The 25,734-nt window shown below is 46.9% G+C and overlaps 1 protein-coding gene and 1 non-coding gene across 2 annotated transcripts in view; one reads left to right on the top strand and one right to left on the bottom strand.

Moving 5' to 3' along the window:
• Window positions 1–25,734, bottom strand: part of pcp4b (Purkinje cell protein 4b) — a 117,275-nt gene that overhangs the window by 74,417 nt on the left and 17,124 nt on the right. The gene's annotated exons all lie outside the window — the stretch shown is intronic.
• trnak-cuu (transfer RNA lysine (anticodon CUU)) lies at window positions 23,795–23,867 on the top strand. Its single transcript has one exon. It is a non-coding gene; the product is annotated as a tRNA-Lys (tRNA).

Raw genomic sequence — 25,734 nt, 5'->3', positions numbered from 1 at the left:
CCTCTCAGCTACGCATACCCCAGCACTCAATACACGAATGTAGCATGCTGGCCTAGCTGGAGAAACCTAATGGTGCTCTCTGCTGGTAACTCACGGTACAGCAAGGGAGATGATTGGGCCCAGGACCTGGATCTGACTCCTTGAACAATAACTATCCAACTAGGCTACCCCATCGCCTTGAAATTTTAAAAAAAAACCTATCAAGTATTTGTCCAAGTCCTTTTTGGAGGTAACAACTGAACTTCCACCACTGGAAGTTCCTCAGAAGTTTGGTGGGGGGATGTTTAAACTTGACGATGGGCGCCAACTATTCGCATGAATGTTCTTGCATCCTTTTGCTATTTTGGATATGAATATAAATAGCCAATTCATTTCCAGCTTTCAAATCAAGGGCAAACGTGCATGGGCAGCACAAAACCAGTCTCTCGTGCAGGCATGTATCGATTCAGTTAAAATAATGTCCACTTTCATTTGATTGTCTTTGGCTACTGAAGCTTTGTTCTGTTTACTTGGATTTAAATCCAATCGCATATTCCCATTCATTGTGTGACCCCCTTGCGAACTGGCTTTTCAAGGGATAAATCACCAGGGTAAAGAATCTAATTTGTGCTGATCACTTGTTTGATTTTTTAGGAGGTCCAAATACCTCTGTGATTTGAGCTTTAGGATTTAGTATCTCAATTTAACTGTGCGATAGGTTTCCTTTCTATGAGCGCTACAATACAGGGTGGCACGGTGGTTAGCACTGCTGCCTCACAGCGCCAGGGACCTGGGTTCGATTCTTGGCTTGGGTCACTGTCTGTGCAGAGTCTGCACGTTCTCCCCGTGTCTGCGTGGGTTTCTTCCTGGGGCTCCAGTTTCCTCCCACAGTCTGAAAGACGTGCTGGTTAGGTGCATTGGCCATGCTAAACTCTCCTTCGGTGTACTCAAACAGGTGCCAGAGTGTGGCAATTAGCAGATTTTCACAGTAACTTCATTGCATTGTTGATGTAAGCCTACTTGTGTCAATAATAAATAAACATTTTTTTTTTAAATTAGCAACAGCTATGATAGCTCCAGCTAAAAACTATTAATATTTCTAATGAGTGCACTCATCCTGCCCGTTAAGGTCACTTCCGGATGTCACAGTTTTGGCCATGCATTTCCTATTCAATTTCACTGTGTAAACTGACACAATCCTGTTACGGACCATGGCGGTAAGTGGTGCTGTGGAGTGGTGTTTGGGCCGCCAGAGCTTCCAGGCGGATTTGGGGGTGAGGGGAAGCCCAAAGATGCGCTGGGGACTCCCCCTTGGTAAGCATTTGTATGGCAATTGTATGGCATGGAAGTGCTTATTTCCTCTGGGCATTCGTACTGTGCTGGGAATCATCCGAAAATGTGATGTAAATGGCTAACTTTGGATGGTTCCGCCAGGGTTATCCCAATAGTTACTCCCAAAACGTTAGAAGAATTAAAACCCCTTCTAACTTGTGCCTAACTATTCTAAATATGCAGACCAACTACCCCCCCCCAACCCCACCAAAAGGGATCCCCCACATCTCTGATACACCAGGGGTCACCCCTACCTGATCTGGCTGGGCCACCCCATCCCAACCCTCACCCCCTCATTGACCGAACCCTACCCCCTGACCTGACTGAAAACAGTGCCCGAAGCCTCAACCCTCCCCCTATCTGATCAGCCACTGATAACCGACCAACCCCCCCAACTCCCCCAATGTCTAAGACCCCCCACTCCCCCTGACCTCCAATCCCCCACACCCCCAGACCTTCACCCCCCCTCAACACCCCCCTCCCAGGCTCAATGTTCAACCCCCCCACATCCCTCTCTTATTTCTGAAGCCCCCTTCCCGACCTCCAATCCCCCTCACAACCCCCAATTTCTATCCACTTACTTTACTTCTCCCTGGCCTGTCAACTTCACGCGGTGAAAGTCCATACAATAAGAAAGGGGGCCGTAACCTCTTTCAGTCCAACTGTCTCAGACTTTGACTGTAGGCTTCGGGGACAGCTGCGCTGCCTGGATCCAGTCTGGCCTGAGTTGGAAGGTCAGACATAGGAGAAACTTGGTGCAGGTAAATGAGCATTGAGTAACAACTCGATGCTGATTGACAATCCAAGGAAGTTATGGCCCATTGTGTTTTACCGGTTTTGAGTTTATGACCCCTCGGGGCAGAATATTCTGGCCACGCTCACCCCAAGACCAGAAAATCCCGCTGCGCTCAATGGACCTTTGCATGATCCGTGTCCCGCCCACTACGATTCCCGTGGTGGGCGGGACAATAAAATTCCACCCCTTGTCTCAGTGGTAGCACACTCTCTGCTTAGTCAGGAGATCTTGGGTTCAATCTCACCCCAGGGACTTCAGCATACAATCTATGCTGCCAGTCCAATGCGTTACAGAGGGAGCGCTGCACTGTCGGAAGTGTCGCCTTACAGATGCGATGTTAGTCTGAGGGACTCATCTGTCCACTCAGTGTGAATGAAATCCATCCTGGGTGTTCATGTTTGATCAAGCTTTCAGTCAGCTGTCCTGATATCCCCTCACATGGCTCAGTGTCACATTTTGTTTTGATAATGCACCCCCCCCCCCAACCCAACCCCTAACCGAATCCCTACCCCCCCCAAACAAGCTGAAACCCCCCTCTCCACAACCCAACTCAACCTGACCCGCAGCACCCTCCCCAGACCTGACCCACCTACTGATATCCAACTCCCACAACCCCTCTGATGTCCGCGTCCCTCCCTCCACTATTGAAACTTTGCCCTCCACATACACGAAGTTCTCACTTCTGGCCTGTTGTATCAGCTGGAGAATGGCTTACTGGCAAGCCTCAATGGCAATGGGGAGGCGATGGCCGAGTGGTATTATCACTAGATTGAAAATCCAGATATTCAGCTAATGTTCTGGGGACCTGGGTTCGAATCCCGCCACGGCAGATGATGGAACTGAAATTCAATTAAAATATCTGGAATTAAGAATCTACTGATGATCATGAAACCATTGTTGGAAAAAGCCATCTGGTTCACTAATGTCATTTAGGGAAGGAAATCTGCCGTCCTTACCTGGTCTGGCCTACATGTGACTCCAGAGCCACAGCAATGTGGTTGACTCTCAACTGTTCTTGGGTAACTAGAGATGGGCAATAAATGCTGGCCAGCCAGCGACACCCAGGTCCCACCAATGAATTAAAAAAAACAAGAGTCTCTCATTATGCAGGTCCCTGACTTTCCAACAGGGCCAATAAGTGAGCTGTTATCCAATTCCCTTAGCCAGGTAGCTGAGAGAACGGCAGAAGTCCTCCAGGTGGCACGGTGGCAGAATGGTTAGCACTGCTGCCTCACAGCTCCAGGGACCTGGGTTCGATTCCCGGCTTGGGTCACTGTCTGTGTGGAGTCTGCACATTCTCCCCCACGTCTGCGTGGGTTTCCTCCGGGTGCTCCGGTTTCTCCCCACAGTCCAAAGATGTGCGGGTTAGGCGCATTGGCCATGCTAAATTGCCCGGGGATGTGTAGGTTAGAGGGATTAGTGGGGTAAATATGTGGGATTATGGGGATGAGATCTCGGTGGGGTTGTTATTGGTGCAGACTGGATGGGCCACATGGCCTCCTTCTGCACTGGAGGGCTTCTATGATTCTGTGATTCTAAGTAGCATGTATTCGAGAGAGCATCTATCAACCAGCTCAGGTATCCAGGCACTAGCAGTAGAAGCAGGGACATTGCGTGGCCTGGCTGAAGAACATTTACAGCATGCAACCCAGGGTCTTTTGTTTTTGAGGAGTAACAGCTGACACCACACCTGGTTCCAAATAAAAGCCTAAACAATGAGGAAGTTGATGAAGTACAACTGATACAGTTACCAAGGACACTGCACTGGAAAATGTTAATGTCCTGACATGGTTGAGATGTAACCTGCCCATGCCCCCTTTGAAATTTTTGCCGGTGATTTAATTCCCATAAAAGGAACATATAACTGTTGGTGTGTTTGAGGGATGTGTAAAGTATTCAGTAATTTGAAGGAATATTTATGTTGAGGCTCCGGTGCTGCTTTGGTCTAAAATCAGGTTAATTGCCGCTAATTGCATATTAATCGTGTTAAATTATAAGTAGGTGGTGAAAATTGAAGAGGGACTGACTTGTGTTCCTATAAAAAGGAACAGGTAGAAACTGTGGTGCTTGAGTTAGAAGGTGCATGCTTGTAGTGTGCACCTTTGCAAATAAATGCTTAGAAAAGTGATGGTTCCAGTTCTGGCTTTCTGACCTAACATCAGCACCGACCACTTTTCCTTCCACTTCTTCTTCGACTTCCCCACCTCTGCAGGAAAAAAGTGCAAGGCTTCCCCTCTTCTGATGATAAAGTTTGGGCGACATAGCAAACTGTCTTTCCCACTGTCTCAGATTACTCCAGATGTAGGAAGCAATTCCAGCAACATGGCCAATGCAGATTTGGGTTGGAGGCAACAGTGCCATTATATTTTCTTTTGGCCTCTGTGTAGGAGTTTCCGATTGCTGTCCATATAGCCATGGCAGCAAGAGACATCCCTCTCCCCTCAGTGGATCATCTGTCCAATTCTCCTGCTCCTTCCAATGTCCGGCAGTTAACGAACAGGGTATGATACGTCAATGTACTTGTGAAGACTGAATGGTGCAATCAGATGGGGCTTTAATATATTTCCTTCTGTGGTGGCGGAATCCAAAACTAGATTGGATAAGTAGTTAAGATAATAACTCCAACAGGGAATTCAGGGGAAATGCCTTTCCTAAGAGAATGTGGAACTCACTGCCACATGAAACAGTGAGCTGAATCACATTGGTGCATTTAAAGGGAACTTGGACAAACTTGTGAGGGAGAAAGGAGAAGGTTAGTTTAAAGTTCATTTATTAGGGTCACAAGTAGGCTTACATTCACACCACAATGAAGTTACTGTGAAAATGCCCTAGTCGCCACACTCCAGCGCCTATTCGGGTACACTGAGGGAGAATTTAGCAGGGCCAATGTACCTAAGCAGCACGTTTTTCGGACTGTGGGAGGAAACCAGAGCACCTGGAGCAAACACACACAGGCACAGGGAGAACGTGCAGACTCCGTACAGACAGTGACCCAAGCTGAGAATTGAACCCGGTCCCTGGCGCTGTGAGGCAGCAGTGCTAACCAGTGTGCTATCATTCCACCAGGACTGCATGTTGGGGCGATATGAAGTAGGGTGGAAGAAGGCTAGTGTGGACTACAATCATTCGTATAGACCAGCTGGTCCAAATGGTCTGCTTCTGTGCTGTAAGTTCTGTGTAAAAGCCCAGGTTAAGGTCACTATGCAACAAGCGGCATGAGAACTGATATTAATTTTTGACAGTGGCAGGAAATATTAGCAAGTGCGATGGAATACTCTCCACTTGCCTGGATGAGTGCAGCTTCAAAAACACTCAATAAGCTCAGCACCATCTAGGACTAAGCTGCCCCATTTACCAGCTGAAACATTCACTCCCTCCACCACCGATGCACAGCAGCAGTGTGTACCGTCTGCCAGATGCGCTGCAGGACCTCGCCAAAGCTCAGTGGACAGCACCTTCCAAATCCCACAACCTCAACTACCCAGAAGGACAAGGGCAGCAGATACATGGGAACACCATCACCTGGAAGCTTCTCTCAAAGCCACTCACCATCCTGACTTGGAAATATGTTGCCGTTGTTCCACTATCACTGAGTTCCCTCCCTAACGGTGGCACAGTGGTTAGCACTGCTGCCTCACAGCGTCAGGGACATGGGTTCAATTCCGGCCTGGGGTGGCTGTGTGGAGTTTGCACATTCTCCCCGTGTCTGCGTGGGTTTCCTCCGGGTGCTCCGGTTTCCTCCCACAGTCCAAAGATGTGCGGGTTAGGTGGATTGGCCATGCTAAATTACCCCTTAGTATCCGGGGGGGGGGGGGGGGGGTTAGGAGGGTAAATGTGCAGGGTTATGGGAATAGGGCCTGGGTGGGATTGTGGTCAGTACAGACTTGATGGGCCGAATGGCCTCCTTCTGCACTGTAGGGATTCTATGATTCTAACAGCACTGTAGATGTGCCTACACCACATGACCTTACCAATGACAACCACATTCCAAGAAAGAATAAAAGAAAACTGGCCAGTCTACCACCTGACATTCCCTTCCACAGGGAGCTGTAAGAAACATTGGGAGGGATGTATAGCTTGTCCACGATGACTGCTTTAACTATCGGCGGGAGTTAAAATCAACCCGATGATCCTTACACTGAGGCCAAGAATCAAACCCACAAACAGCCGCACGCAAATAGCCACTACTGCGCAGAGCTGCCTCAAGGTTTGTGTCCCCATCATTCGGGTCTCAGAGAACCTGATTCTGCGTTGCTGGTTCCAAGTGGAGTTGACCCTTTTTGTTATTTTATTTCATCCTTTTCATCAGCATGGTTTCTGGCTCGCTGCCAAATTTATTTACATTATAAATTCATAAGGCATAAAATGGATTTTTCATGCGGGGACATGAAGTGCTATTTTGAACCGCTAACTGAATAATGATGAGCTGATTTGACTGAGGTTTTCCCACATCCTTCCTGACCTGTGATCGCAAACCGTATCGCGGTGGCAGGAAAGAGACAGTATCATGCGCTGTAGTTAAAATAATGAGCCCATTTCCTCCTTAACTTGGCTGTGTCAGTCATTAAGTCAAATTATATTGTATAGCTGTGCCAACGACATGCCGTTTAAACCTAACACGAAGAACAATGTGGGATCTGGACTTGCTGCACTCCCAGTTAATCAGTGAAATTGTCACAGCAATTTCTCACTGTATCAACACTGCCCAATTAGGGTTGCCCACTCGGATTGGATACGTTCCTGGAAATGTTATCACCAAGACCTCTTCAACACTGCATAGTCAAATAGCATCTTTCCCCCATTTTCAATAGTTCTCCGATTAATATACCAATGTTAATGGAAAAAGATACAAGGGGGGAAGCATTGCATAAGATACAAAAATGGGGGGTATTGATTAACACAAACACCCATTTGTTCCGATGCAGGCAACACTCAAACGTTCTGCTTCTAACTTGTTTATATGATTGCACCCTGAAGGCCTGCTGTTGAGTAGGCTTGGGGTGGGATTCTCCGATCTCGTCCATGCCCGTCCCGTTGCAAGAGGATGGCACGGTGGCACAGTGGTTAGCACTGCTGCCTCAAAGCACCAGGGACCTGGGTTCGATTCCCGGCTTGGGTCACTGTCTGCGTGGAGTCTGCACATTCTCCCCATGTCTGCGTGGGTTTCCTCCGGGCGCTCCGGTTCCCTCCCACAGTCCGAAAGATGTGCGGGTTAGGTGGATTGACAATGCTAAATTGCCCCTTAGTGTCAGGGAGATTAGCAGGGTAAATATATGGGGTTACGGGGGTAGGGCTTGAGTGGGATTGTGGTCGGTGCAGACTCGATGGGCCGAACAGCCTCCTTTTGCGCTGTAGATTTTATGATTCTAAGTAAGAATGGAGAATTTGGCATTCCACCCAAAACCCCATTCACTCTCAGCGGCACCGGAGAATCCCAGCCGCGAACGAGGACGGAGGGTTTCGCCATATATCACAAGTTCAAACGTGACCATAAGACGGAGGAGCAGAAGGTGAGCGGCACGGTGGCATAGTGGGTTAGCACTGCTGCCTCACAGCGCCAGGGACACGGGTTCGATTCCCGGCTTGGGTCACTGTCTGTGCAGAGTCTGCACATTCTCCCCGCGTCTGCGTGGGTTTCCTCCGGGTGCACCGGTTTCCTCCCACAGTCTGAAAGCTGTGCTGCTTAGGTGCATTGGCCATGCTAAATTCTCCCTCAATGTACCCGAACAGGCGCCGGAGTGTGACAACTAGGGGATTTTCACAGTAACTTCATTGCAGTGTGAATGTAAGCTGACACTAATAAATAAACTTAAACTTAAAAATCAGCTAGTGCAGCAGGCAACTACAACCTTCCTGATCCATTGCCATCGGGAGCACATTGGGTGGAGCAAATAGCTAACTGAACCACCTTAAACTGCTTCCTGTTTGATAACAAATATCATTCGTGTTTGTGGAAACAGTGTTAATGTAAGCCTACTTGTGACACTAATAAATAAACTTAAAAACCTTAAGTAGGCCATTCGGCCCATCCTCCACCATTCAAAGGGGATCATAACTGATCTGATATGATAATCCCACTTTCCCACCTTATCCCCATAATCCTCGATTCCCCTACTGATTAACATCTGTCCATCTCAGCCTTAACAACCCAGCCTCTACAGCACTCTGTGATAAAGGATTCCCACAGATTCACTATCCTCTGAGAGAAGAAATTCCTCCTCATCTCTGTCTTAAATGAGTTTACTTACACTGAGGTGATGCCCTCTGAACCTAGACTCTCCCACACGAGGAAGCAACCTCTCAGCATCTACCCTGTCAAGCCCCCTGAGAAACCAACTGTCTCGTTCTTCTAAACTCCAATGAGTACAGGCCCAACTTACTCAACCTCTCCTCATAAGAAAATCCCTCCATACACGGGATCAACCTAGTGAATTTCCTCTGGAGCGCCTCCAATGCCAGTATATCTTTCCTCAGATAACGGGACCAAAACTGCTCACAGTATTCCAGGTGTGATATAACTAGAGCCTTGCATAGTTTTAGCAAGACTTCCCTATTTTTATATTCCATTCGCTTTGAAATAAAGGCCAACATTTCCTTTGCCTTCCCAATTATCTACTGAACTTGCATGCTAGCTTTTTGTGAGGTATGCATGACATTTTGGCTGGAGAAGATCTCGGAATTCATTGCACAAGTAACATCAGCCTGAGAAAGTCAGAGGGATGGAGTAACATGGCAGTGAATGGGTTCCAAGGTTCTCCGCCACAGCACCATAGAGGCCTTGGTGCAAGAGATGGCAGGAGGAGAGAAGCCTTCCATCCACTGGGGACCAAGCAACCCTCCAGACAAACTCTAAGCAGGTATGGGAGCAGATAGCCATACAAGTCAATGCAGGCAATGCAGCCCCGCTGACTTGGGTGCAGTCCCCGAAAGGAGATCAATGACTTCACATGAGTGGTCAAGGTCACTGAGTTCATCTTTGGGGTGGCACGGTGGCACAGTGGTTAGCACTGCTGCCTCACAGCACCAGGGACCCGGGTTTGATTCTGGCTTTGGGTCACTGGCTGTGTGGAGTTTGCACATTCGCCCCGTGTCTGCATGGGTTTCCTCCGGGTGCTCCGGTTTCCTCCCACAGTCCAAAGACGCACAGGCTGGGTGGATTGGCCATGCAAAATTGCCTTTAGTGTCCAAAGATGTGTCGGTTAGAGAGATTAGTGGGGTAAATACGTGGGGTCACAAGGACAGGGTGAGAGGTGGGACTGGGTAGGATGCTCTATCAGAGAGTCGGTGCAAATTTGATGTTCCGAATGGCCTCCTTCTGCACTATAGAGATTCTATGAGCTGCAAATCCCACATTCCACCAATTGCACCACCCACTCTGCTCAATGAACCATACCCTCAGTGCTCACCTGCTATCATGGATCATACTGAAGATTTATAGCTTCATTTCATCCTCACATGCTGAACACTGCTGTAAGCCTCCGAGCTACATCTTACCACTTTTCAACCAGCTATTCAACCATGACAGGCTCATCAACCAAACACATTAGACCACAATCACTAACACACTTGCTGCTGTCTTGGAAGACCGTGTACCGCTGAGGGAAGGCACAGCCACCTATCCTCATTCCAATGGGGGAGATGGTGCTTGCCAATATTTGAGCAGCTTTGACTAAGGCCATGGCCAGCAGTGGAGCTGAAAGTATCAAAGGTAATGGTATACTCCTCCATAATCCTTCTCACATCCATCTCTCGCATAATCTCCTCCGATTGCCAAGCTGCATCTGGTCTATATTTCTAATAAAAAAGGGAAAAAGGGATGTGGGCAACAGGTGGGGAGCTGGATTTAAGACCAGGGAGAGATATGCCATGATCCGATTGAATGGTGGAGCAGGCTCAAAGGGCTGAATTGCCTCCTTCTGCTCCTAATTCCTGTGTTCCTATGTTCACATCTATAAGATTACTACCTCATGTTTGAGGAAATCTTGAATCCATAGCTGTTGCCTGATTCACTGAATATCTCCAGGATTTTCTGGTTGTCTTTCAGATTTTCAGCGTTGCAGTATTTCACTTTTACAGAATCTCCAGATATACCAGCACACTTCAGACAGTGAAGTGCTGCCCCTGTTATAATGTACCAACAGTTTGAATCACAAACCCCTGTCCCACCGCACTTTCACTGTAATTCCTTGCTTTGTGAAGTCGGAACCTATTTAATTTGATTTGATTTATTATTGTCACATGCATTGGGATACAGTGAAAAGTATTGTTTCTTGCGCACTATACAGACAAACCATACTATTCACAGAGTACATGGGGAGAAGGAAAGGAGAGGGTGCAGAATGTAGTGTTAGAGTCATAATGAGGGTGTAGAGAAAGATCAACTTAATATAAGGTGGGTTCATTCAAAAGTCTGATGGCAGCAGGGAAGAAGCTGTTCTTGAGTCAGTTGGCATATGATCTCAGATTTATGTATCTTTCGTATCAGACAAAGCATACCATTCATAGAGCACATAGGGGAGAAGGAAAGGAGAGGGTGCAGAATGTAGTGTTACAGTCATAGCTAGGGTGTAGAGAAAGATAAGCTTAATATAAGGTGGGTCCATTCAAAAGTCTGATGGCAGCAGGGAAGAAGCTGTTCTTGAGTCAGTTGGCATATGATTTCAGACTTATGTGTCTTTCGTATCAAAGCATACCATTCATAGAGTACATAGGGGAGAAGGAAAGAAGCGGATGCAGAATGTAGTGTTATAGTCATAGCTAGGGTGTAGAGAAAGATAAGCTTAATATAAGGTTGGTCCATTCAAAAGTCTGACAGCAGCAGGGAAGGAGCTGTTCTTGAGTCGGTTGGTACATGACCTCAGACCTTTGTATCCTTTTCCTGATGGAAGAAGATGGAAGAGAGAATGTCTGGAGTGCGTGGGGTCCTTAATTATGCTGGCTGCTTTTCCGAGGCAGCGGGAAATGTAGACCGAGTCAATGGTTGGGAGGCTGGTTTGTGTGATGGACTGAGCTTCGTTCACAACCCTTTGTAGTTTCTGGTGGTCTTGGGCAGAGCAGGAGCCAGACCAAGCCCTGATACAACCAGAAAGAATGCTTTCTATGGCGCATCTGTAAAAATTGGTGAGAGTCATAGCGGACATGCTGAATTTGCTTAGCTTCCTGAGAAAGTAGAGGTGTTGGTGGGCTTTTCTGTTACTTTTCAAGTTATTGGCATTTACGATTTCTCAGGGGAAAACTGGAGTGATTTGAAGTTTGAGGTGAAGCTGGACAATTTTCTGTTGTAAGAAGTTTAACAACACCAGGTTAAAGTCCAACGGGTTTATTTGGTAGCAAAAGCCACACAAGCTTTCGGAGCTGCAAGCCCCTTCTTCAGGTGAGTGGGAATTCTGTTCACAAACAGAGCATATAAAGACACAGACTCAATTTACATGAATAATGGTTGGAATGCGAATACTTACAACTAATCAAGTCTTTAAGAAACAAAACAATGTGAGTGGAGAGAGCATCAAGACAGGCTAAAAAGATGTGTATTGTCTCCAGACAAGACAGCCAGTGAAACTCTGTGGGGGTTACAGATAGTGTGACATGAACCCAATATCCCGGTTGAGGCCGTCCATTTTCTGTTGACAATGGATGATGAAGTACATCAGGCGGACCTGCTCGTTCTTCAGCATTCCCAACACAAGCGAGGTAGGCAGCATGTCACAGAAGATAGCGGGAAGATTCAGCATGACATGCAAAGCGTCCCTCCCTCTCTTCTGAGAGCCAGAAATGAAAGCTTGTTGTTGGGCAGACCAGAAGGAGTGTTGCTCTGCGGTTCTAACCCATATAATTGCCTAAGTTGAATATAACCTCCAAGGTTATAATTATCTATATAAGGAGGAAAGTCAAGACTCGGTAACTGCCTTCATACATCAGAAAGTGCCAGGAATTTATTCAGAACACAACCCTCCCCCTTTTATCATGCTGTCTCTGAGAACCAAACAATATAGTAAAGAGAATGGCAAGTGCCTTATAAAGAGAATGATTTATATGAGTAACTGTGTTTGTGAGACATATAAACTGTGTATATATTGGAAAGCTTTATAAAGAATCTCTCCATTTTTTCCCTGTATATTATTTCTGTCTGCTTTCTATCCCTGTGCAATGTTCATTGCAAATATTAATACGCCCAGGCTTTTGTCAAACTCAGGTCATTTATTTATCATATTTTATCTTAATTAAAGATCAGATGAAGAATTAGGCTATTAAAGCCAAGGTGAGAGTGGTTGGATTTTATTTATGCCCGATTAGTAATTAGTAGATATATCAGCAATTCCCAGGTCCCGAGAAATGACAGGTAAAATCAAAGACACACATTTGCTGATTCCCATTTTGCAATGCTCCATAAACAGGACAAATGCTCAGGAATGAATCCGGCTATATTAAGTCAGGGCATTTTTTCATGTAAACACATTAGATGTAAGTGGACAATGTTATTTCTATTCTTCTATTTTTGGTTTTGGCACAAGCCAGTGGGTGGAGGTGGAAAAAGCATGTTTTCCATTTTGCAGCTTGTCACATTATATAGTGTTATATATCTCACTTGTAACATCAAAGCAAAGTCAACTAACACTGCTTCTTTGATTCCCTCTGATTCAGATTCATCGTGTATACAAAAATGTACAAAACTGTTCAGCTCATCCCCTTCTTCTTCCCGATACTTTTATCTGCGGTGCGATGGGCAGCACTCTTGCCTCTGAATCATGAGGTTGCAGATTCAGATCCTGAGTGCGGATGTCTAGGCTGACGCTCCAGTTCAGTATTGAGGGGGTGTGCACTGCCGGAGGTACCATCTATTGGATTAGACTTTAAACCGAGACCCGCTCTGGTGTCTCAGCTGAATCATAGAATCCCTACAGTGCAGGAGAAGGCCATTTGGCCCATCGAGTCTGCATCAACAATAATCCCACCGAGATCCTATCTCCGGAACCCCACATATTTACCTTGCTAATCCCCCTGCAACGAAGAGACAATTTAGCATGGCTAATCCATCTAAAATGCACATCATAGAAACATAGAATCCCAACAGTGCAGAAGGAGGCCATTCGGCCCATCAAATCTGTACCAATCACAACCCCACCCTGGCCCTATCCCCATAACCCTACATATTTACCCTGCTATTCCCCCTGACAGCAAGGGGCAATTTAGCATGGCCAATCAACCTAACTCGCACATCTTTGGACTGTGGGAGGAAACCGGATCACCTGGAGGAAACCCACGCAGACACGAGGAGAATGTGCAGGCTCCGCACAGTCACCCATGGCCGGAATTGAACCCGGGTCCCTGATGCTGTGAGGCAGCAGTGCTAACCACTGTGCCACCGTGCTGCCCTTTGCCGTTGTGCCACCCTAATGTAAGGAACAGGTATCACCTGGTGACCTTGTTGATATCTATCCCTCAAACAGAATTAACATGGGCCTGTATTTTTAGGATGGCAGAGGTTTGGCCCACATCATCCAAAGAGACAGTGGGAAACATATCACGCTGAACACCAGCGGCTCCGATGCCATATTGTGCTCAAATGAGCATTGATTGGCATTAGGCCGGGATTCTGTCCTCACTTAGGAGGAAGGCCGGTCTTGGAGAGTAGCTGGCTAATCAGGTTGGATGACAGCTCTCCAGCCCCTCCAGACAGAGCGCTTGCAGTGGCCGGAAGAGACACTGCATGGACTGCCTGGCAATAAGTCACAGGACCCGGAGAACTGGTAATTGGCAGGGGTTCCAGGGTAAGGGGGGTAGGGAATGTCTGGAGGAGTCACAAGGCTGGCAATTGGGTTCTCAGGAGATAAGCTGGCAGGGAACGGGGGTTCAGAGGTCTCAGTCAGAAGGGGCCTTCTTGCCTGAGCTCGAACTTTGTTTTTTCTACATTGTGGCAGTGATGATACAAATGCAAGTTTCTTCTTGGTGGGAATCTCCATCCTGGAACGGATTACGATATTATCTGGACCCTATTTACCTCACGGCTCTCTAATTTGCATTGAATAGTGAACTGTCCACTAGAGTCTTTCACACTGTTCAGCCACAGCCAAAACTAATGGTGGTGAAACGGTGAGGCAAATGTTACCATCCCGCCCACCACGGGAATCAGAGTGGGCGAGGAGCGGACCATGGAAAAGTCCATTGACCTCGGGTGGGATTTTTCCGGTTTCGGGGCGAGCGAGGCCAGAAAACTCCGACTGGTGAATGAAAAGAAAAAGAGTGAAAAACGGAATCACTCCATTTTAACAGCTCCCCGATTCCTTTCTCACCAAACTGCAGAGTTAAAATTCCACCTGGAGTACCTGCAGATCGACTGCAATATCCAGCTGGGTTCACTAGATGGCAGTGTGGAGAAGGATCCCGGTTGGTTACTTGACACACTCAAGCCTTGTGGCATCCTGTCACCATCTTGACTAAAACCAAACACAACGCGGAGACCAAACTTGAGGGTGTCCACAGAGTTACACCAAGTAGTGTTTTGTTTATTCTTTCATGGGATGTGGGCGTCTCTGGCTAAAGCCAGCCTTTATTGCCTATCCCCAACTCCCTTTGAGAAGGTGGTGGTGAGTTGCCTTCCTGAACCGTTGCAGTCTATGTGGTGTAGGTGCACCCACAGTGCTGTGAAGGAGGGGGTTCCAGGGTTTTGACCCAGCGACAGTGAAGGAATGGCAATATGTTTCCAAGTCAGGGTGGTGTGCAGATTGGAGGGAAACTTGCAGTTGGTGGTGTTCCCAGGTATCTGCTGCCCGTGTCCTTCTAGCTGGTTGAGGTCATGGGTTTGGAAGGTGCTGTCAAAGGAGCCGCGGTCGTGCATTTGAATCATTGAGAATTCCCAAATCAATACCAAAATCAGTTCGAGAATTAAAGAACATTTTTCAGAAGTTACACTTTGATTTTATGCACCAATGCTCTATATCATCTTTATAATCCCACAAATAGCAAAACAAAAACACCCTGATTAGTGCAGTATACATTCAGAATAATAATTTGGTATGTAATAATGATTGAGAGATTCAGCCTTTCTCCATTTAGCATTCTTAAACTAGAAGTCCCAGTTGTGTAGTATTAATATGTCCAGTATTAATGTTCTGCTCCAAGGTGTATTAATGCTTAAAGCATAAGATTGATTCTGCAACTACTAGTGGAAAGCGACACTCCTGAGAAGCTTATTGCAGAATATTGCCTGTAATTTTCCATTCATTAATATGAGAAATATCATTCTTTCTACACTTGAGATTTCACAGTAAGTTCATTCTACAAGCTCCGTTCCCAATCGGGGAAACTGAGGTCCAATATTAACCCCCCCGATAGACAGTAAAGAGTTAAAAAGACGTTAAACCTTATGAATTGGGCAACCCAATCCCAACTGACCTCCATTTCCTGCTTCTTTCATTTTGTGGGCAGCACGGTGGCACAGTGGTTAGCACTGCTGCCTCACAGCGCCAGGGGACTGGGTTCAATTCCAGCCTTGGTCACTGTCTGTGCAGAGTCTGCATGTTCTCCCTGTGGCGGCGTGGGTTTCCTCCGGGTGCTCCGGTTTCCTCCCACAGTTCGAAGATTTGCAGGTCAGGTGGATTGGCCGTGCTAAATTGCCCCTTAGTGTCCCAAAATATATAGGTTAGAATAATTAGCCATGGAAAATGTATAGTGTTACAGGGATAGGGCAGTAGGAGAGGGCTTAGGTGAGATACTCTGTCAGAGAGTCAGTGCAGACTCAATGAACCGAATGGCCTCCTTTTGCACTGTAGGGATTCTACGATTCTATGAAGTACAGAATTCAGGATGCGTAGGAGCCTCACTCACAAGGGGGCGGGGAAGGGGAGGGGGGGGGGGGTTGGTCATTGCCGTACCACCATCTAGGCGTAATGACATCATAGGCCGGTCAGCTGAAGTTTAACAGAAAGTGGGGGTGGGTGAGGCATCCGGGGAGGTGGGATTCCCAGCAGCTGAACCAAGGTGGGAGCTTCCGGCTCCTGGGGATAAATAAAAACAAAATACTGTAGCTGCTGGTTATCAGAAATGAAAACAGAAAACTGCTGGAAAAACTCAGCAGGTCTGGTAGCATGTGCGGAGAGGGAAACAGAGCTGGCGTTTCGAGTCCGCATGACTCTTCTTCAGAGTTAAAGAGAGGGAGACATGTGATGGATCTCATACTGTGTAAGAGAAGGTGGGGCAGGTCAAGCCATGGAGGGCCAACGATTGGTGGGAACTAGGAGAGATTGCAACAAAGATGTGTGGGGCACCAGACAAAACAAGTGTTAATGGCAGTGTGAAGGACTATAGAAGGTGCTGATTGTGGCATTAAGGTAAGATGGCAGAATGTGTTACTGGGAGAAGAAACATCAATGATCAGTGAAAGCAAAACTTAACTCAATCTTCCATCTTCAACAAGTCCTCTCTCTGTCTCCACAACACATCACCCCTCTCTCTTCTCCCATTCGCCCACCCTTTGGCAGTATCTACAGCTGATTCCTCCCTACCCACCACCCACAGGAGATCTCTCTATCTACCCTGCCAATTGGAGCTCTGTTAGTTTCTCTTTTCCTGTCCCGTAAGTGTTTTCCTCTCAATCCCTCCCTTCACCCAACAGCATTTTTTTCACTCTTTTTCACACACACTGCACTCCTCTTCCCGTTTTCTAGATTGCAGCACAGCTGAAAGAGATGAAATTGGGATCCTGGTCAACAGTGCTGGTTATCACTGTGAGTTCCTGGCTCATTCCTCCGATTATGGGCTTGGTGCTGTATGTCCAATTGGGAACTTAAGCTTGTGCGAGGTTAGCGCCACTCAAGGCTAGCCTGTGCTAATTAAAACACCTCCTAAACACTAATCAACTCAGATCGAATTCGATGGGGGAATAGGCTACTCTTGTTCCTACGTTCCTGCCTCATGTGTCAAAGAACAAAAAAATTACAGCACAGGAACAGGCCTTTCGGCCCTCCAAGCCTGCACCCACCATGCTGCCTGACTGAACTAAAACCCCCTACCCTTCCGGGGACCATATCCCTCTATTCCCATCCTATTCATGTATTTGTCAAGATGCCCCTTAAAAGTCACTATCGTATCTGCTTCCACTACCTCCGCTGGCAGCGAGTTCCAGGCACCCACCACCTCTGTGCAAAAAACTTGCCTCGTACATCTCCTTTAAACCTTGTCCCCTCGCACCTTAAACCTGTGCCCCCTAGTAATTGACTCTTCCACCCTGGGAAAAAGCTTCTGACTATCCATTCTATCCGTGCCCTTCATAATCTTGAAGTCTTCTATCAGGTCGCCCCCTCAACCTCCGTCGTTCCAGTGAGAACAAACCAAGTTTCTCCAAGCTCTCCTCATAGCTGTCATTCATGAACAGAATTATCTACCAATTTCTTCCAACAGCAGCATCACTTCAAAGGTGCAAAGGACACCTTGAAAACATGATGAAGCATATTACACATGGAAGTCGGTTTAAAATCCTGGAATGCTCTCCCTCACTGCCCTGTGGGTGGACCCACACCGCATGGGCTGCAGTGATTCAGGAAGGCACATCACCGACATCTTCTCAAGGGCAATTAGGAATGGGTAACAAGTGCTGATATTGCCAACAGCGCTCAAATCCCACGAGCGACTAAGAAAAACCCTTCTTTCCAAAGGATTAAAAATAATCTCATGCTACCCTAAATTGCATTATTTTTCCACATTAATTTATTTGTAAAATTCAATCTTTGCTCTCCGTGTAATTGCTTTGCAATTCTGCATTTGCTTTTTTTTGCACTCAAAACATAATTATCCTTTCTGTGTGTTTCGTTCTGCTGGTTGGTGCAAATTCACATTAATTCTTGTATTTAGTGTAAGTGTCTGCCTTGGCTCAGTTGGTAGCTCTCTCGCCTCTGAATCAGATGGTTGTTGGCTCGAGTTCCACTCCAGGCACCGAAGAGCACACTCCAGACTGACACTTCAGCGCTGCACTGTTGGACGTGCCAACCTTTGGATGAGGTGTTAAACCAAGGCTCCATCTGCCTTTTCAGCTGGATTGTAGGGGAATGGCGGGGGCGAAGGGGTGGGGGGGAGCGGGGAAGGAGCAGGAGGTAGTGGGGGGGGAGCAAGTCACTTCTCCCATGGCACAGAGATGTAGTGGGCAGCATTGAAACCTCATTGACATTTTTGCCCCAGTGTTTGAAATAAAAAGCAGCACCTCATGTAATATTGCAAATGATATTACCCATTCAGTGGTGTAGGGCCTGAGAGTATACTGGATTGTGATGTAGTATCAGAAAGCGAATTAGGTTTAGTGCAGCACTTTGGAGTTTTACCGGATTACATTTTAATAGTGAATTACGCTAACCTGTGTGTGTGTGTGTGTGTAACTGTGTGTATGTGTGAGTGTGTGTGTGTGTCTGTGCGTGTGTGTGAGTGTGAGTGTGTGTGTGTGTGTGTGTGAGTGAGTGTGTGTGAGCGAGTGTGTGAGTGTGTGTGTGAGTGTGTTTGTGTGTGTGTGTGAGTGTGTGTTTGTGTGTGTGTTGTGTGACTGTGTGTGAGTGTGTGTGTGTGTGTGTGTTGTGTGACTGTGTGTGAGTGTGAATGAGTGTGTGTGTGTGACTGTGTGTGAGTGTGTGTTTGTGTGTGTGTGTTGTGTGACTGTGTGTGTGAGTGTGTGTGTGTGAGTGTGACTGTGTGTGTGAGTGTGTGTGTGACTGTGTGTGTAAGTGTGACTGTGTGTGTGTGTGTGACTGTGTGTGTGAGTGTGTGTGTGTGTGTGTGAGTGTGACTGTGTGTGTGAGTGTGACTGTGTGTGTAAGTGTGACTGTGTGTGTGTGTGTGACTGTGTGTGTGACTGTGACTGTGTGTGTGTGTGTGTGTGTGTGTGAGTGTGTGTGTGTGTGTGTGTGACTGTGTGTGTGTGTGTGACTGTGTGTGTGTGTGTGAGTGTGTGTGTGTGTGTGTGTTATACTGCAGTCTCTGCCACATGAGCACAAATGTCCTTCAGGTCTTCCTTCAATGTCATTATCTTTCTCAATGCTACCTGGTAACATAGTTAGTTTCATTCCTCTGTGCACTTCCTCCAGACTGTCTTTATTACATTCTTATGACTGCAGTCACCTCTCCAGACAGCTTTTATTTAATTTTTTTACAGCTTAAAAAAAATTTCCCAGCTGGATGTTTGCGAAATGATGCCAGCTTCCACAGGATTCTCCTGGGTGCTTTCCGACGGCATTTACTGGTATCCATGGAATTTGCTTCTCCTGTTGTTTGTTTGGCAGACTGCTCATTTGAATCGTTACTTTGCTTAACATAGAAACTAGAAGCAGGAGGAGGCCATTCGGCCCTTTGAGCCTGCTTCGCCGTTCATCTTGATCATGCTGATCATCAAATTCAATATCCTGATCCCCCCTTCCTCCCATATGCCTTGATCCCTTTAGCCCCAAGAGCTGTGGGTGGCATGGTGTCATAGTGGTTAGCACTGTTGCCTTAAAGCGCCAGGGACCCGGGTTCGATTCCTGGCTTGGGTCACTGTCTATGCGGAGTCTGCACATTCTCCCCGTGTCTGTGTGGGTTTCCTCCAAGTACTCCGGTTTCCTCCCACAGTCCAAAAGATGAGCTGGTTAGGTGCACTGGCCATGCAAAATTCTCCCTCAATGTACCCGAACAGGGCCCGGGGTGTGGCGACTAGGGGATTTTCACAGTAACTTCATTGCAGTATTAACGTAAGTCTACTTGTGACACTAATAAATAAGCTTTAAAATTATATCTAATTTCTTCTTGAAATCAGACAACATTTTGGCCTCAACTACATTCTGTGGTAGTGAATTCCACACATTCACCACTCTCTGGATGAAGAAATTTCTCCTTCCCTCAGTTCTAAAATGTTTACCCATTATCCTCAAACTATGACCCCTAGTTCTGGACAACCCACCATCAGAAACATTCTTTCTAAATCTACCTTATCTAACCCTGTTAGACTTTTATAAGTTTCTATGAGATCCCCTCTCACTCTTCTAAACTTCAGTGAATACAATCCTAACCCGCTTAACTTCTCCTCATATGACAGAGGCCAGGTTCCGTGCACTAAATCAGTGCTCTTTTCTAGGGTAGAAAAGTCAAGTACTCGGGGACAAAGGTTTACGGTGCGTGGGGAAAAGTTAAGAGGAGATGTGCGAGGCAAGTTTTTTACGCAGAGGGTGGTGAGTGTCTGCAACGTGCTGCCCAGGGAGGTGGTGGGAGCAGGTACGATAGCGGCATTTAAGGGGCAACTAGACGAATACATGAATAGGATGGGAATGGAAGGATACGGGCTCTGTAAGTGCTCATGGTTTTAGTTTCGGCAGGCATCATGATTGGCACAAGCTTGGAGGGCCGAAGGGCCTGTTCCTGTGCTGTCCTGTTCTTTGTGCCACCTCAGTCTTTGGGTGGTTTCCGAGCCACCTGAGCAAGCAGAGAGGAACCGCCATTTCTGTGACACCCATTATGTGCATCAGGGGTCTGGGCACTGTTGCCATGTAGAAAGCATGGCAGCAAATTTGTACCCAGTCAGATCACGCAGACATGAATTAAATAAATGAATAGATTGTCTGCGTAGGATGTGGCTTGTCAGATAAGTGTCTGTCTGGAGAATCTCCACGCCGCCCCCTCGCCTAGCCCCGAACTTTCTTAAAACAGTGTTGTGGAATTCTTTTACATTCACCTGGGAGAGCAGGTAAATAGTGCGAGATTCCCCAGCTTCCCCGCCTCGTGTTTCCCGCCAGCGGGAGGTGACACCTTGTTTGCGAGCCGCGGGATTCTCTGATCCCACCCCTGTCAATGTGAATTCCCACTGATGTCACCCCACGCTGGCGGGAAACCCGCAGGCGGGGGTGTGCTGCCGGCAGGACCGGAGAATCCCGCCGGTATAAATGGCTGGAAAATTCCGGCCATATTTTGTTATTTGATAGACAGTGGGGGTGATTTTCCCATTTTGTACCCAGTGAGTGGTTAGAACCTGAAATGCATTATCGCTAGACTATTAATCCAGAAAACTCAGCTAATGTTCTGGGGACCTGGGTTCGAATCCCGTCACGGCAGACGGTGGAATTTGAATTCAATAAAAATTATCTGGAATTAAGAATCTACCGATGACCATGAAACCATTGTCGATTGTCAGAAAAAAACCATCTGGTTCACTAATGTCACTTTAGGGAAGGAAATCTGCCATTCTTAGCTAGTCTGGCCGATGCACGGTAGCACAGTGGTTAGCACTGCTGCCTCACAGCGCCAGGGACCCAGGTTCGATTCCCGGCTTGGGTCACTGTCTGTGTGGAGTTTGCACATTCTCCCCTTGTCTGCGTGGATTTTCTCCGGGTGCCCCGGTTTCCTCCCACAGTCTTAAAGACGTGCTGGTTAGGTGTATTGACCCAAACGGGCGCTGGAGTGTGGCGACAAGGGGAATTTCATAGGAATTTAATTGCAGTGTTAATGTAAACCTTACTTGTGACTAATAAATAAACTTTACTTTATGTGACTCCCGAACCACAGCAATGTTGTTGACTCTCAACTATCCTCCAGGGACAACAAGGGATGGGCAATAAATGCTGGCCAGCCAGTGACGCCCAAGTCCCAGAAATGAATAAAAAAAAGTGTGGCAGAGGCAAATTTACTTGTGGCATTTAAAAGGGAATTAGAGGAATGACTAAAGAGGAAAGCTGTGTAGGACTGGTGGCATGGTGGCACAGTGGTTAGTACTGCTGCCTCACAGTGGTAGGGACCTGGATTCAATTCCAGCCTGGGGTGACTGCGCGGAGTTTGCATGTTCTCCTCGTGTCTGCGTGGGTTTCCTCCGGGTGCTCTGGTTTCCTCCCACAGTCCAAAGATGTGCGGGTAGGATGAATGGACATGAAAAATTGTCCTTAATGTCACAAGATATATAGGTTCGGGGGATTAGTGGGGTAAATATAAGGGGATTACGGGGTAAGTCTGGGTAAGAGTTGGTGTAGACTCGATGGGCCGAATGGCCTCCTTCTGCACTGTAGGAATTCTATGACTGCAGTGAATAGACAGGGAAGTGGGACTAGCTGAATTGCTCTTGCAGAGAGATGGAGCGGTACAATGGCCTCCTCCTGCACTGTAACCGTTCTATGATCACCAACACTTATAATGTTTATAAATCCAGTGCTGACTGAATGGATTGAGGTTTACTCTCTGTCACTCTGCTGCAAAACAAGTCTGGGTATTTTCAATCCAGGAGCATGAGGGTGTGAGTCCACATCACAAACCCGACCATTGCTGCCCATCTTATTACCAAATTTCTGAGTCTAGATCAGCACGGATACTAAATGGCTTGGTGTGGGAAATGGAAATCTTGCTGCAACAGGTAGTATCTTCTGAAGTCATAAGATTAAATCACAGGGAATAATGACACCATTTGTATCTTGGCTATATTAAACCACAAGTGCCAGGCAATAATCATTTCAAACAAGATAAGATCTGGGAGTTAACATTGACCACACACTGAACTGGATTAGCAATATGACCAGAGCAGGTCAAAGACTAGAAATCCTGCAAGTAACTCACCTCCTGAGCCCCCAGAGCCTCTTCACCATCTATAAGGCACAAGTCAGGAGTGTAATGGAATATTCTTCTCTTGCCTAGGTGAGCGCAGCTTCAACTCGAGAGGTTTGACACCATCCAGGACAAAACAGCACCACTTGATTGTCACCCCTTCCACAAACATTCACTCCCTCCACCACTGAAGAACAGTGGCAGTCATGTGTACCATCTACAAGATGCACTGCAGGAACTCCCCAAGTTCCTTCGGCAGCACCTTCCAAACCCACGACCACTGCCATCTAGAAAGACAAGGGCAGCAGACACCTAGGAACCCCACCACCTGGAAGTTCCCCTCCAAGTCACTCACCATCCTGACTTGGAAATATATCGTCGTCCCTTCACTGTCGCTGGGTCAAAGTCTTGGAGCTCCCTCCTGAACAGCACTGTGGGTGTAACTAGACCTCAAGGACTGCAGTGGTTCAAGAAGACAGCTTACCACAACCTTCTCAAGGGCAATTAGAGCAATAAATGCTGGTCTCGTCAGCGATGCCCACATGCAACAAAAGAATGTTTAAAAATCATTTGATCTTTCTGAGCATGTGTACGATTTTGATTTGTTCAGCTCATGGAGAAAACCTTTCCTCATTACTGGGAAAAAGGTGAGACAAAGTGTACCTGCCTGAGCTAGGAGTGACTGTGAAGAGTTGGACGTTGACACAGAACTGAGCCCAGCGATGGTCGTGATATTAGGGGGATGGACACCTCATGATTTTGCATGACATATTCTTCTTCTGTTATTTTAATGGTTGCAAATGGGTCACATGTTTGTCTGCTAATATTTCCAAATCATTTCTAGGCTAAAGAGAGTAAAATTATTTCATTTTAGCACTGGGACCCACATGAGTAAAATAAATTAATCTAAAATAAGATCAATTAGACATATCTGGGAATACAAACCAGAATGTGAGTTCAGACGATGATTTTGCAGCATGTATTGTTACCTGAACATCTTGCTAGGTCACAATCTGATCACAAAAGTTAGGCAGATACTCCATTGAGGGAGTACTGAACTGCCAAAGGTGCCGTCCATTGGATGTGAGATTAATACAAGATCCTGTCTGCTCTCCCATTTCAACTTAAAACAACCCCCAGCATGAATCCCAAGAAACAGCCCAGCTGGCTCAGTCGGTAGAGCCTGAGACTCTTAGTCTCAAGGTCGTGCGTTTGAACCCCACGTTGGGCGAACATTTCCTTTGGGTGGCATGGGGGTCAGCACTGCTGCCTCACAGCGCCAGGGGCCCAGGTTCGATTCCCGGCTCGGGTCACTGTCTGTGTGGACTTTGCACATTCTCCCCGTGTCTGCGTGGGTTTCCTCCGGGTGCTCCGGTTTCCTCCCACAGTCCGAAAGATGTGCTGGTTAGGGTGCATTGGCCATGCTAAATTCTCCCTCAGTGTATCCGAACAGGCGCCTGAGTGTGGCGACTATATAAAAGTTATAACGGGATTTTCACAATAACTGCAGTGTTAATGTAAGCCTACTTGCGACTAATAAATAAGCTTAATCTTATAAATTGGCAGAGAGCCCTCTTCTTGAACCACCGCAATCAATTGGCTGTCACAGTTATTAACACAGCAGCTGCACTTGATTGGTTATTAGGACAGGCTGAAGTTGTGAAAGGGGCTATATAAATGCAGATTCTTTCTTCTTCCCATTTATGAACTTTATTTTTCACTTGAAAAATCCTCCTTCAGATGCACTTTTCCTCTCTTGCAGACCCCACTCCTCTGCTAAACTCCTTCCCTTCCTCAGGGTAGTCCCACAGATGTCAGTCACTTACCCCAGAAACATATAAACATAGAACCTAGGAACAGGAGTAAGCCATTCCAGCCTTCTCTGCCATTCCAAATGATAATGACTAATCCTTGACCTCAAAGCTATATTCCCGCTTTCTCCTCCAATACCCGCTAACGCCACTAAAACCAAAAAAAAATCTATCTCTTTCTTGAATTAAAAAAGTTGATGGCCACAGAAGGTGGCCATTTGGTCCATCATACCCATGCGAGCCGACAAAGAGCTATCCATCGTAATCTCGCTTACCGATTCTTCGTCTGTACCCACAAAGGTTACGGCTGTTCAAGTGCATAGCCAAATGTTTTTCAAATGTTATGAGGGGTTCTCTCTCTATCGCACTTTCTGGCAGCGAGTTCCAGACCCCCACCACTCTCTGGGTGAAAAGATTCCTCCTCAAGAAATAACAAGACAAGGGAGTATTTAACGAATGGCAGGACACTACAAAGCTCAGAGGAACAGATGGATCTTGAGATACTTATTCACAGACCCTAAAGGCAGCATAGCAGGTGAATCGGATAGTTAAGAAGGCATATAGGACACTTGCTTTTATCAGTCATGGCAAAGAGTATAAGAGCAAGGATGTTATGTTGGAGCTGTACAGAACGTTGGTTCGGCCAAAGCTAAGTCCTCTGTGCAGTTCTGGTCACCTTGCTGTAGGAAGGATGTGATTTCACGAGAGGGGGTGCAGAGGAGATTCACCAGAAGGTTGCCTGGGAGGAACATTTGAGTTATAAGGCTTGGATAGGCTTGGATTGTTTTCTCCAGAGCAGAAAAGGCTGAGGGGGGACATGATTGAGGTGTACAAGATTATGAGGTTTATGGACAGGGTGAGTAGGGAGCAGCTGTTCCCTTTGGTTGATGGGTCAGTGACGAGGGGGCATAGCTTTAGGGTAAGGAGCAGGAGATTCCAGCTGACGGGGGAGGGGTGGTGGGCAAAAGACAGGCCATAGTGCCAAATTCTGATGGGTGCTTTTCTGCTGGGGTGCCAAGTGGGTCCAATCAGGGAGAAAGGGTCAAAAGGCCAGGAAGATCCACTCATTAAAATAACTTATTGGAATCCTAGAATCCCTACAGTGCAGAAGGAGGCCATTCGGTCCATTGAGCCTGCACCGACAACAATCCCACCTAGGCCCTATCCCTGTAATCCCACGTGTTTATCCTAGCTAATCCCCCTGACACTAAGGCGCAATTTAGCATGGCCAATCAACCTAATGCCCATCTTTGGACTGTGCGAGGAAACCCAAGCACCTGGAGGAAA

Source organism: Mustelus asterias, chromosome 17, assembly GCF_964213995.1.
Source record: "Mustelus asterias chromosome 17, sMusAst1.hap1.1, whole genome shotgun sequence".
In the NCBI taxonomy this organism is placed as follows: Eukaryota; Metazoa; Chordata; class Chondrichthyes; order Carcharhiniformes; family Triakidae; genus Mustelus; species Mustelus asterias.
This window is presented reverse-complemented; position numbering and strand designations above follow the sequence as displayed.